A 13,281-nucleotide genomic window follows, 5' to 3' on the forward strand; every position below is an offset into this window, starting at 1 on the left:
CTGCAAGTTTAAGCTAGATAAATTTAGGTTGGAAATAAGGTGCAAAATTTTAACTGCGAGGTTAATTAACTATTGGAACAATTTACCAAGGATTGTGCTGGATTCTCCATTACAGTAAATTTTTAAATCAAGAATAGATGTTTTTTTTCTGAGAGCAATGCTCTAATTCAAACAGGAATTAATTCATGGTTATGCAGGAGGTCTGACTAGAAGATCACAGTGGTCTCTTCTGATCTTGTAATCTATGAATGCAAAATTAAGGACTACTAATGCTCACTTGTATGCTGCCTGTTAATAGCATATGCAGACAGCACATACAGTTGTTCATAAGCAACTGGAACACAAAGGACCAGGTCCTCAGAGGCACCAGGCATCTGCAACTTCCACTGATAGAAACAGGAGTTCTAGGTGTTCATAACATCTCAAGAAAGGCACAAAGATCTAGTGATATGGTTGTACACACAAAGGGTCTGAGCTGGCTTCATTACAATTACTGGGAAAACAGCTGGAAGCAGGATTGGGCCCAATTCTGTAAAGTCCTGAGTACCTCAGTGAGGTGTTCAGCCTGTTCAATTCCTGTTGTTTAATTTCTGTATGGAAATGGAGCCAGGTTTCTCATATCAGGCGCTGAGCATCTGGCAGGTCTGAATTCCTAAATCTTGCTCATTTTTTAAATATAATCATTTGGGATTAAAACAGTCATTACAAGCCACTTACACTTGATGGAAAAAGAAGCCTGAGGCACTTTTTATGCAACACAGGAAGTTTAAGGTGTTTCATTTTCTACAGGAGATGAATTTTTTAAATTAACCTTTAGGAATGCCCAGGCACTGTTGTAATTCCAGTCCCCAGCTGTGTGCTGTTCAGGGATCTTTCTTACGCAGATCTTAGCACCCAGGATACTTAGCTGAATTACAGATTTGCGCGTTAGAGAGACAAGGTGGGGGAGGTAATATCTTTTATTGGACCAACTTCTGTTGGTGAGAGAAACAAGCTTTTGAGCTTACACAGAGCTCTTCTTCAGTGGTGTTAAACTAGCTGTAATAAACCTCTAATGATCCCTGCTAGTGCTGACATTTGTTTGCTACCTGTATCTATACACAAACTTCAAATTTTAAGCACATTTGTAAGCAGCAGTGATAAGTTCTGTCTTCAGGAAATGATTATGAGCTACCAAGAGCTATTATGCCCATGCTTTCTCTCCCTCTTCCCCCAGAAATTAAACAGTGTCAGTGTTTGTTCTGTTCTCTCTCTCTCTCTGTGACAACATAATTCTGATGTGGAACCTTTGGGATTTGATCAGATGAATGCTTTTTAACTTCACATTGTAATGCCTGGAGGATTGTGCACTTTAGCTCAAAAATAGTACTGAATAACAGCTACCTATATATTAGGATTTCGGGTTTTCTATACAAATGTTATTGCTATATATTGAATCATAAAAAATTGTTGAAAATTGACAGGGGAAAATTGTGCATTGGAAATGATTCATAAGACAATTGGAGTGATAGGCTCTTGGGCTGTGGAGTGGTGAGGAAGATTAGTTTGATTATATTTATTTTTAGTAGTCACCTATTTGTATAACATCATAAATGTATTGTGTTTTTGCAAACCCAGAGTAAGATGTGCTTGTGACGCGTTGGATCACAGAAACCCCCTTGGGACTGCCATCTGATGTGCCTAGACTACCTCTGAGCCTGTTTTCCCTGCCAGCTTGGGACTTCAGTGCCTTTGCCTTGTTTGAGCCAGACACGCTTGCCTGCTGCAAACACAGATCCAAGTCTGAACCACGTCCCCCACAAGCTGCAGGCTTAACTGAAAACAGCTTGAGAAGTACTCCTGTCTCCAGCACTCAAATACCCAACCGCCAATGGGGTCCAAACCCCAAATAAATCTGTTTTACCCTGTATAAAGCTTATACAGGTAAACTCATAAATTGTTTGCCCTCTATAACACTGATAGAGAGGTATGAACAGCTTTCCCCTCCCCTCCCCCCGGTATTAATACATACTCTGGGTTAATTAATAAGTAACAAGTGATTTTATTGAATAAAAAAAGTAGGATTTAAGTGGTTCCAAGTAATAATAGATAGAACAAAGTGAATTACCAAGCAAAATAAAATAAAACACGCAAGTCTAAGTCTAATACAGTAAGGGCAGAGGGAGGGAGTTTAACAGAGTAAAAGTGGGAGTTGGTTTCAGGCTGTAGGTGCAAAGACAACAGTGGGAGAAGGAGATGAAAGCAGTAAAGAGTGGGGATTAGGAAACATGGGGGAAGGGGAGTGAGAGGCAATGAGACCAGAGATATAGACAGAGTTACTGTAACAGGCTGGCTTACCCTAAGGGAAGGAGGCCTGGCCTGGGGCCAGCCTATCCTGGTTGGTAAAGAGAGGAATCAGGTGATTTCCATTATAAGAGTACCAGGAAGCTACAGAGGGAGGGGGAATCTCAGGAAGTTGTGTCAGAGACTACAGAGAGAGCAAGGAAAGGCTCCTGCAGGGAAGACCCTGGAACCAGGGAGTTGCTGCAGCTAGGAGGAAACACCAGGGGAGTTTGGAAGTCTGAGCCTGAAGGCTGAGCTCCAGCCAGGTAAAGCCTGGTAGTGGTGATGGAATTGGGACCCAGGTCTAGGAAGGAGGGCTGGGGACTCCCTACCTCAGGAAGACGGACATTGAAGACTTTCAGAGGAGCAGCCGTGTTAGTCTGCATCTGCAAAAAGAAAAGGGGGACTTGTGGCACCTTAGAGACTAACAAAGTATTTGAGCATAAGCTTTCGTGAGCTACAGCTCACTTCATCGGATGCATGCAGTGGAAAATACAGTGGGGAGATTTTATATACACAGAGAACATGAAACAATGGGTGTTACCATACAGACTGTAACAAGAGTGATCAGGAAATGTGAGCTATTACCAGCAGGAGAGCGGGGGATGGGGCGGGGGACCTGTTGTAGTGATAATCAAGGTGGGCCATTTCCAGCAGTTGACAAGAACAGTGGTGGGGGGGGCGAATAAACATGAGGAAATAGTTTTACTTTGTGTAATGACCCATCCACTCCCAGTCTTTATTCAAGCCTAAGTTAATTGTATCCAGTTTGCAAATTAATTCCAATTCATTTGTCCATTTATTCTTTTCCGCAAAGACTGTTCAGTTTGGCCAATGTACATGGCAGAAGGGCATTGCTGGCACATGGTGGCATACATCACATTGGTAGATGCGCAGGTGAATGAGCCTCTATTAGTGTGGCTGATGTGATTAGGCCCTATGATGGTGTCCCCTGAATAGATATGTGGACACAGATGGCAATGGGTTTTGTTGCAAGGATAGGTTCCTGGGTTAGTGTTTTTATTGTGTGGTATGTGGTTGCTGGTGAGTATTTGCTTCAGGTTGGGAGGCTGTCTGTAAGCAAGGACTGGCCTGTCTCCCAAGATCTGTGAGAGTGATGGGTCATCCTTCAGAATAGGTTGTAGATCCTTGATGATCCACTGGAGAGGTTTTAGTTGGGGGCTGAACGTGATGGCTAGTGGCGTTCTGTTATTTTCTTTGTTGGGCCTGTCCTGTAGTAGGTAATTTCTGGGTTCTCTTCTGGCTCTATCAATCTGTTTCTTCACTTCAGCAGGTGGGTATTGTAGTTGTAAGAACGCTTGATAGCGATCTTGTAGGTGTTTGTCGCTATCTGAGGGGTTGGAGTAAATGCAGTTGTATCGTAGAGCTTGGCTGTAGACAATGGATCGTGTGGTGTGGTCTGAAGGTGACCATGTGCTTAAATGTTTTGTTTTCCTGATTGTGGACCTAATACTATAACAACACTGCTGATGAAAAAGCTGTTAATTGAACAAGTGTTCGGAATTTTGGAATGCAAATTTATCATATTTTTGTCATACTTTCCTCAGACCTAGGTAAATTACGGACTAAGCCAGGGATCGGCAACCTTTGGCACGAAGCCCGTCAGGGAAATCCGCTGGCAGGCCGGGACGGTTTGTTTACCTGCAGCGTCCACAGGTTTGGCTGATCACAGCTCCCACTGGCTGCGGTTTGCCATTCCAGGCCAATGGGGGCTGCAGGGAGTGGCGTGGGCTGAGGGATATACTGGCCGCCACTTCCTGCAGCCCCCATTGACCTGAAATGGAGAGCCATGGCCAGTGGGAGCTGCGATAGGCCGAACCTGCGGATGCTGCAGGTAAACAAACTGTCCCAGCCCGCCAGCAGATTTCCCTGACGGTCCATGTGCCGAGGGTTGCTGATCCCTGGACTAAGCCATCCCTCTTATTTTCTCACTTGCACATCTCACTGCAGCATTCATTCCAATATAGATACATTTAAGTGTAAGCATATCTTATCTCTGGAAAGTGCTTGAGTTTATCTAGAAAACCCAGAATGCATGTGAACAGTATGACTCAAACAAAAAATGTGCCTTTTTTTTTTTTTTTTTTTTTTTTGTGGTGAGGAGGGACTGATCTGTCATCTGAGCATGGAAGGGACACAATCCTTGCCCTATGACATAATTATGAAATTTGGATTTCAGAATTAATCCCGTTAACTCTGCATGTATTATTTTACATGTATAAGGTTTGTTCATCGACAAAATTATTTTAAACAAGACTACCGCCAGTAATATAATTAAGATTAATACATTTAAATTTCTGTGTAACCTCTCTCAAAAAAACAACTTTGGGAACCAGTTATCACTGAATGTATCCGAGACTGTATTAACTCCAGATTCCAAATATTGAAGTCATCATTTCTTCTGCTCCCACATGTAGTTATTAAAATAAATATTCCTTCCTTTTTTAAAAGGACGTAAAAAACCCTTGCTTTTCACTAAGTAGTAGAAACCAGTGGTTTCTTTCCTGATGGATTATTCTTAGTCCGCAATACTTAAATAAGATCCTTGATTATAATCAGAGTAATCACACTGAAAAGCAGCAGTAGGTACAGTTCTAGAAACACCTTTGTTAAATACCAATTGTATACCATATATATTCGTTCATAAGCCGAATATTTTTGGTAAAAAAGTGACTCATCAAAGAGCAGGGGTCGGCTTAGAAACGGGTCTACACCAAAATTTGATGATTTTAAACTCCATGAAATTATTGAATTGAATATCTAATACATTGTCTTTCTGTTTACCTGGAGCGTCTGCAGGCATGGAGCCCCTCAGCTCCCTGTGGCCGCGGTTCGCCATTCCCAGCCAATGAACTGCGGCCACAGGGAGCTGAGGGGCTCCATGCCTGCAGACACTCTAGGTAAATAAAACATCCTGACCCGGCTTACCCTGACAGGCCGGGAGCCAAAGTTTGCTGACCCATTTATTGATGTCAATACTGCCGCCTTTTAAAGTAGCAAAGGCTTTGTTTAGTGGACTAGATTGGCTTGAAAGGAATACTAAAAGAGCAGTGCTGCAGATCTGCATGACATTTGACTCATGCATTTCACAAAATATAACGTGCAGAATCGATGGACTCTCTAATAAAATTGAAATAGCCTGTTATCCCCACAGACATGCCAATCTACAGGTCTGCTTTGAAATAAACAAAGTACAATAATAATTTAACAGTGATAAAGCAGGTGACATTCCTATATAAAGTCCTACAAAATCTATAACTACAATAATAATCTATTTTCATATGGGTATTTGAAATGAACAATGGTCAAATCAAAAGAAAAAGGTCTGCTTATCATGCAGCATTCAAACGTAAAGTTGTTGAATATGCAGAAGCAAACAATAATTGCGCTGCTGCTCGTTAATTCTGTATCAATGAGAAGCAAGTAAGAGAATGGTGAAAAAATAAAATAACACTGAAAGACATGTCAAGAAGCAAGAAAAAATGTCCAGCAAGGTGCGCTTCATTTCCTGAGTTGGAGAAAGATCTCAATAATTGGGTTGTTGAACGTCGACAAAATGGATACATTGTCAGTAGAACTGGAATTCATCTGCGTGCTCTGCAAATGTTGAAAGATGACAAATACAAGTCAGTAAAGCCATCAATGTTTGTTGCATCAGCTGGTTGGTGTACTCGCTTCAACAAAGATAGCGCAAAAGCTGCCGAGAGATCTGGAAGAAAAAATTGAATCTTTCCAAAGGTTTATTATAAAATATCGAAAGGAATATGCATTTGAACTGTCACAAATAGGAAATACGGACGAAACACTTATGACATTCGATCTCCCGAGCAACAGAACGGTAACCGATGTTGGTGAAAAAACAGTTTTAATTAAAACCACTGGCCATGAAAAAATCCATTTTACGGTGGTTTTATCGTGTTTGGCAAATGGATCAAAGCTTCCTCCTGTTGTTATTTTTAAAAGAAAAACCTTGCCTAAAAACATGAAATATCCTGCTGGTATCATCGTACGTGCACACGAAAAGGGATGAATGGATGAAAGTGGGACTATTGAATGGCTGGAAAAAGTGTGGAATAAGAGACTAGGAGCACTTTTCAAGAAACCTGCTATGTTCGTTTGGGACATGTTCAGAGCACACAAGAGGATGAGGTGAAAAATGTGGCCAAAAATATAAAAACTACTTTGGCTGTAATACCTGGAGGCTTAACTTCAGTTCTACAACCGCTTGATTTCTGCCTGAACAAACCCTTTAAAGACAGGATACGCAAAATGTGGTCTGAATGGATGTGCTCAGGCATGGCGAAGTTGACAAAAGGCGGGAATCTTATCAAGCCCGAAATCAATCTGGTCGCCCAGTGGATAAAGGACTCGTGGGTGTCCATTCCCTCAGAAATGATAGAAAAATCATTTAGGAAATGCTGTATCAGCAATGTACTCGATGGTCAGAAGATGCTATATTTGATGATGATACAACAGAGGTTGATGATGAGAAGGAATCTGAGTCTGAAGACGACACTGCTGACATCTACAATGACAATGCAGGAGCAGCTGTGACGGAAGCCGAGTTTAATGAACTGTTTGGTGAATCAGAGACTTATTCAGACTTTGGAGGATCTTAAGACTTTTTAAAGTCTCATATTGTTCTAAGTTACTTGTTTTAAATATCTATTTACTGATTTTAAATATTGACTGTAATTTTGAAGGTGAATACATATTTGTTCAGTTGTTATAACAATAACAACAACAACATCAACAGGTTTTTCGTTAGATTACATTAAAATAATTCTAGCAAAACTTTTGAGTGTTTCTTGTGATGCCAGCTTTTAAAATATAGCAGGGGTTGGAAAACTTTGGCTCCTGGCCCAACAGGGTAAGCCGCTGGCAGGTCAGGACGTTTTGTTTACCTGGAGCATTCGCAGGCACGGAGCCCCTCAGCTCCCATTGGCTGGGAATGGCAAACCGTGGCCACTGGGAGCTGAGGGGCTCCGTGCCTGCGAATGCTCCAGGTAAACAAAATGTCCCGACCAGCCAGCAGCTTACCCTGACGGGCCGGGAGCCGAAGTTTGCCAACCCCTGAAATATAAGGTTGGCTTATGAAAGGGTCATACAGTTTTTACTATTTTTACCTGTCCATCTTGGGGGGTCGGCTTATAAACAAATGGACTAATGAACGAGTATATACAGTATATTTTTAATTCAAAACAATATTTCAAAAAGATTAAAAGTGTTTTTAAAGAAAACAAATTTAAGACTAATGTTTAAGGCTATTATGTCTTGTTCCACAAAAACAATATTTTAGATATAATGGACTCAAGATAGAAAGCACACTCTTGGAATTTCTGTTTGCTTCTATGTAATATTGATAATGTGTCTGATGCTGTACAATACCCCAAGACAGACTATTCTTGTCCCAAATAATTTACAATCTCAAAGTAATAACTTGATGTTGTGTGCAGGTGCATGCTGTAATATACATAGACTTATAATAGGGTGATAGATACAATTAACTTCCATGTTTCAGTTGAGCTAGAATCATGACCTCTGATGCTCCTTCACGACGGGTTGATAATAAAGGAAAATTCCCAAATTTGTATTTTGACCTTTCCAGTGGATGCTTCTTTCAACTTCTTTGTTCCCTTTTGAGATATAGGGTAAAATTTTCAAAGGAACCTAAATGACTTAAACTCCAAGTGCCATTAGGATTCAATGAGTTTTAGGCTCTTAAGTCAATTAGAGTGCAATTAGAGTTTACACTTAGAGTGTAAAATTTTCAAAAGATCTGGAAGATTTACTCATTTACTGTGGATCTCTACTAGCGCTTTCCTTTCGAGCACTTCATGTACTATTTAACTGGTATAGTGGAGAAAATAATAAAATCTCATCTGTCACTTGTAAAGAATTTTTTTCATCTACTTCTATTAAAGGGAGATATGATACTTGGGAAGTTGTGAGATGGAATATAGAATTTTCTGAATGGACGTGATTCTGTTCTCTTAGAGTTTTAGAATTGCATCAGTGTAACTTAAGTGAAATCACTCCTGGTTTACATTGATGTGAAAACAGAATCTAGCCTCTTCCTTTAATTTTGAGCAATTGATTCTACATTATTTATATTGTATAAAGATCATCCAGGGTGTATTATTAATTGCTAAATAGCCTGCATCCATCAAGAATTAATTGACTTTTTTATTTTTTAACTTTCTGACCACGTTCTGGCTGATGGTTTTAAATCACTCTACATGTGCTTTTCCCATTTTCTTTGTTCTGATTACACTATTGCCACTATTTCCTGAGCATCTCCTTTGTCTCTCATGACCACATATCCTGTGCAGCATTATATTTTTTTAATCCATCCACCAGCTTATTGTAGCTACTTCATTTAGGGTGACCCAATGTCCCAATATTAGAGGCTTTTTCTATATATGCAACTATTACACCCACCCTCTCCCACAAAGTGTCCCGATTTTTCACATTTGCTAACTGATCACCCTAACGTCATTCCTTCTTCTGTGATGGCTTTGTATAGTGTCCACTTACGTTTCCCTTACTTTGGCAACTAGCTTAAATTTCATCTCACAGTTTTTTCTGTCTTCCCAACTAATACGCCAGTGATGCTACTGCTTGGTTGTAGTTCATTGTATTATTATTTCCAGTACAAGTTCGGGCATCAGTCTAATTTTAATATCTTCTAAAAAATATGCCTTACAGTACGGAGATATATCTTCTGCAATACTAACATGCTAATAACTAGTCGTTATATTTGGCTTGGCCACTCTCCTCTCACCCCAGAGCCAAGCATAACAAAAGAAGGTATGTAATGTCTGCGCTGCCACTGAGAGGCATGATTCCAAATGTGGGTAGACAAACTTGTGCTAGCTCAGCTTGAGCTAGTGCACGAAAAAGAGCCGGTGTTGCAACATCCCCATTCAGTGTAGTCATATGCTGTCACCAAATAAACCTTGTTTTACTTATATTCAGTACTCAGGGCCAAGTTGTCTCCCGATCTCCCCTGACAAGTAGTAGCATGTATGTAGCGTAGCCATACTGGTCCCAGGATATTAGAGAGACAAGGTGGGTGAGAGATCATCTTTTATTGGGCCAACTTCTGTTGGTGAGAGAGGCAAGCTTTTGAGCTTACACAGAGCTCTTCTTCAGGTCAGGACTACTGCAAGTTGGTCCAGTAAAAGATTTTATTTCACCCACCGTGTCTCTCTAAGATAATAGCATGAAGACAAACTCCTTAGCTTGCTTTCTTCCATCCTTAATTACAGATTATTGTTACAAGTAACAGAAACAAGGTGAGGGAAAATTACAAAACAAGCTTGTTAGATATTACAATAAAATATTGGGTGCTAGGTGTTCAAAATGAGAACAAGAACTAAACTATATACGTAATGATAAAGACAATAATTTTCCTTGTTAACAGGAAAAATGCTCTTCAACCCCAAAATACTGACCATTTTTGTAACTACACCGATCTCTGTAAGACTTTGTTAGTTAATGATACCTTGGATCATTAACATTGAAATGATTTTTCAGCCTTTACCATGGATACTGATTTGCTTTGTTTGCACTTCATTCATCTTATCAGTGAAAAGACTAGTTTCACTATTAATTATAGACCTTTTTTCTCTAGTCTCTTTCACTGGCTGATTCTTAACCACTAACACAACACTCCAAAATGTGGGCAGAAGACAATACGGGGAAGTGTAACATCCAAACCAAAAACAGTGCATTGACTCTTTTTTAAAAAAAAAATTTTAAAAAAAGGAATAGTTTTCTATGGACAAAGGTTTTGAAAACCTTTTTTATTTGTTACTACACTTAAAAGGCAAGTAGTTTAGAGACAACATTTAAGCAAGACTCAACTTGGATAAACATGGTTTTCAGCTATTTGGAGTTGTCTTAAACCCACAACTAACAGCTCTTGGCTAGAAGAAGAGTACCTGGATAATCGTAATTACATATACAATAGTAATATTTATAGTGCTGAAGAGAAACGATAACTTGGCAGAGTTTGATCAATGTAAAATGTGAGCAAACACAGAACCTCTGATAATTTTTGAGGCACAATTTTTTTTTACAAGAGATAATCAAAAACTAACATCACTCTGTATGTTGCGGATAACTATGGACTGGAGTCACTGTGAGTCTTTACATTGAATTCAGTGGGCTTTGAATCAAGCTCTAGATGACGATCCAATGTGCTTTAGAAACACTAAAAATTATAAGGCATTGATTTAGGCTATAGAGCAGTAGTTCTCAACCAGGGGTCCGGGGCCACTTGGGGGGGCCCGAGCAAGTTTCAGGGGGTCCGCCAAGCAGGCCTGCATTAGACTTGCTGTGGTCCAAGGCAGAAAGCCAAAGCCCCACCGCATGGGGCTGAAGCCTGGGGTTCCAAGCCCCGCCACCCAGGGCTGAAGCCGAAGCCTGAGCAGCTTAGCTTCACAAGGCCCCTGTGGCAGTGGGGCCCCGGTCAACTGCCCTGCTTGCTACCCCCTAATGCTGGCCCTGGCTTTTATATGCAGAAAAACGTTGTTGTGGCACAGGTGGGCTGTTGGGACCTGTTGGGCAGGGCCCTCAGAAAGAAAAAGGTTGAGAACCCCGTTATAGAGGAACATACAATAAATTCTAACGTACAATAAAAACAATATTAGAATGCACCCTTTTAAATGTAAAAATAAATCCTCTGGGGGGTACAATTTTACATATTCAGAATTTTCCATCCTCCTCCTTGAGCATCTGTTTGATAGAGAAAGGGAAAAACTGAATGTTTTAATGTGACTTGAAGATGGTTTTAAACAGCTTGTTTTGTGGGGAGAGATGGTGACAAATATCTAGTGTGTTAAATATACTGTTGACTTATTTATTTCTATGTTCTTGTGAGTTGTTTAGATAGTAATGTTTATAAAAATTCTGCTCTCAAAATACTGTAGAGATCAGTACATTTGAATGTTGTGCCGAATTGCTGTAAATACAAGGAGAAAGTGAATGTTGTGGATTCTTATGATTGTGGAGAAAACTAGGATCCCAAGTTGATTTTAGAAAGGTGTTGCCATGAGGGTAATGGTGACTTAAGGACTAATGCACCCTTCTTTTTGAAAGCGAGTATACTTTACGGTATTAGAAGGGGATAGTGTTTCTCGTATTTTGTAGTTATGTACGTAGGGAAACTTAGCCATCGCTCTTTGCTACTATTACTCTGCCTCAAAGGCAGAAGGTTCCTAAAGAATACAGTACTTTGACCCATTGTGTTAATTCTGGGACAGAGAAATGCATCTACAAGAGAATTGTCACACGTGATTCAGAACAAGAAGTGAGACATTGCCTGTTACAAACAATGGCCACAAATACCATAACACAGTGCTCTGCTATTATTTTACAGCACCCTAAAAGTGTTGCATGTCTTACTTACTGGAAGAAAAGAAAAGAGCCCTGTCCTGAAGAGCTTACAATCTATTTTCAGAAATGACACTACAAAGAGGAATAACAAAACAGTAAGAGGAGGATGGTTGAGGAACGAAAGAGGTGACAGCGACAAGAGAATATTTACTTACACAAGTGCACGTTGTCATGGTAGAACAATGTATCTGAAATTACCCTAATCAGTCAAAATCCCATTATATTACCCCAAATTATCCCCACATGTACTGAGGACAGTTCTTTACCACCTTTATCAGAAGGCCTCCATCTTTGAGCAACCATTGTTACCAGTCTCTTGACTGGTTGTTTAAGGCAGGTTCCACTGTAATATGCTTTCTTTTTCTATTTTTTCTTTTATTTTTTGTTGTATTTGATAGGCCAGATAATCTCTGTGCCTCAAATCTGTAAAATGGGAATAATAATAATACCCACCTCAGAAGGTGTGTGGCTGAATCCATTAACATATATAGTATGCTCAGATACTCAGAAAAGCCTTTTAAATAGAACTGGTTAAAACTCTTATGTTCTGTGCAATAGCAAATTCTGACACTTCAAAATTTCCTTTCATCCCAAATCAGAACAAAAAGTAAAAATTTTGAAATTTCTTGTGAAACAAAATTTCCAGAAAATGTAGTTTTGGAAATATTGAAACGATCTTATGAAATGGCTTTGTTTAACCTATATATAACATGATAAAATAAAGCACTTGGATATTTTTGGGTCAGATATTGATTAAATTAATGGATTCCCCTGAAACATTTCAATGTAGTCAAATTGGTATTTTCCAGTAAAAAAAAAAAAACATTCAAATGGAAAATTTTTGACCATCTCTACTCTTAAATAAAATTTTAAAATGTTTGAAAAAAAGGAAATACAAGATGTAGTCTTCTTCTCTTTCAAGTGAACAAAAGTAAAAAATAACATAGTCATTTGACTGCTTTTCAACCGATGGGATTACTCTGACAAATTGGGAGGGTTTTTATAGGTCATTGACCTGAGCTCAGGCTGTAGCAAATGATAGTTGCTAAAGAACCTGCTCAGGTTTTCACACACTCTTCTCTCTCTTTTCCCCCTTGTTATTTAGTTATCACTGTGATCGGTACAGACTTTCATTTTGTATCTTGCTTACATCTGTGATCACAGCTGATATGCAGGCTTCTTTGCGCTTCCTCCAGAGCAGTGATGACTGGTATACAACACTTCAAGCCTATATGACCATAAGCAAAATAGTGTAACGAGCTATACGCAAAGTGCTGTCAAAATACTGACAAAAAGTTTTTCCTAATTACTTTCATTTATAGTAATCTTAGCTGTTGCTTATAACTATAGTTCAGACTTATGGAAATGTTTAATTTTTCAAGTTTTAATTTTTTTTATGGTGTCTCCTTAAAATAGTCTAATAACGCTTTCCTTTCTCTAACTACTATAATCTTACAATGTGGTTCAACACTGTCCTTCAGCTGGGGGGGAAAAACACTGCCTGTACATGTTTTTTAAGTGTGTCTTTGAAATCAA

General features: G+C 39.5%; 1 protein-coding gene across 3 annotated transcripts in view; it reads left to right on the forward strand.

Annotated features, from left to right (window-relative positions):
- Positions 1–13,281, forward strand: part of SNX25 (sorting nexin 25) — a 163,509-nt gene that overhangs the window by 22,013 nt on the left and 128,215 nt on the right. The window lies entirely within an intron of this gene.

Source organism: Caretta caretta, chromosome 4 (assembly GCF_965140235.1).
Source record: "Caretta caretta isolate rCarCar2 chromosome 4, rCarCar1.hap1, whole genome shotgun sequence".
NCBI lineage: Eukaryota > Metazoa > Chordata > Testudines > Cheloniidae > Caretta > Caretta caretta.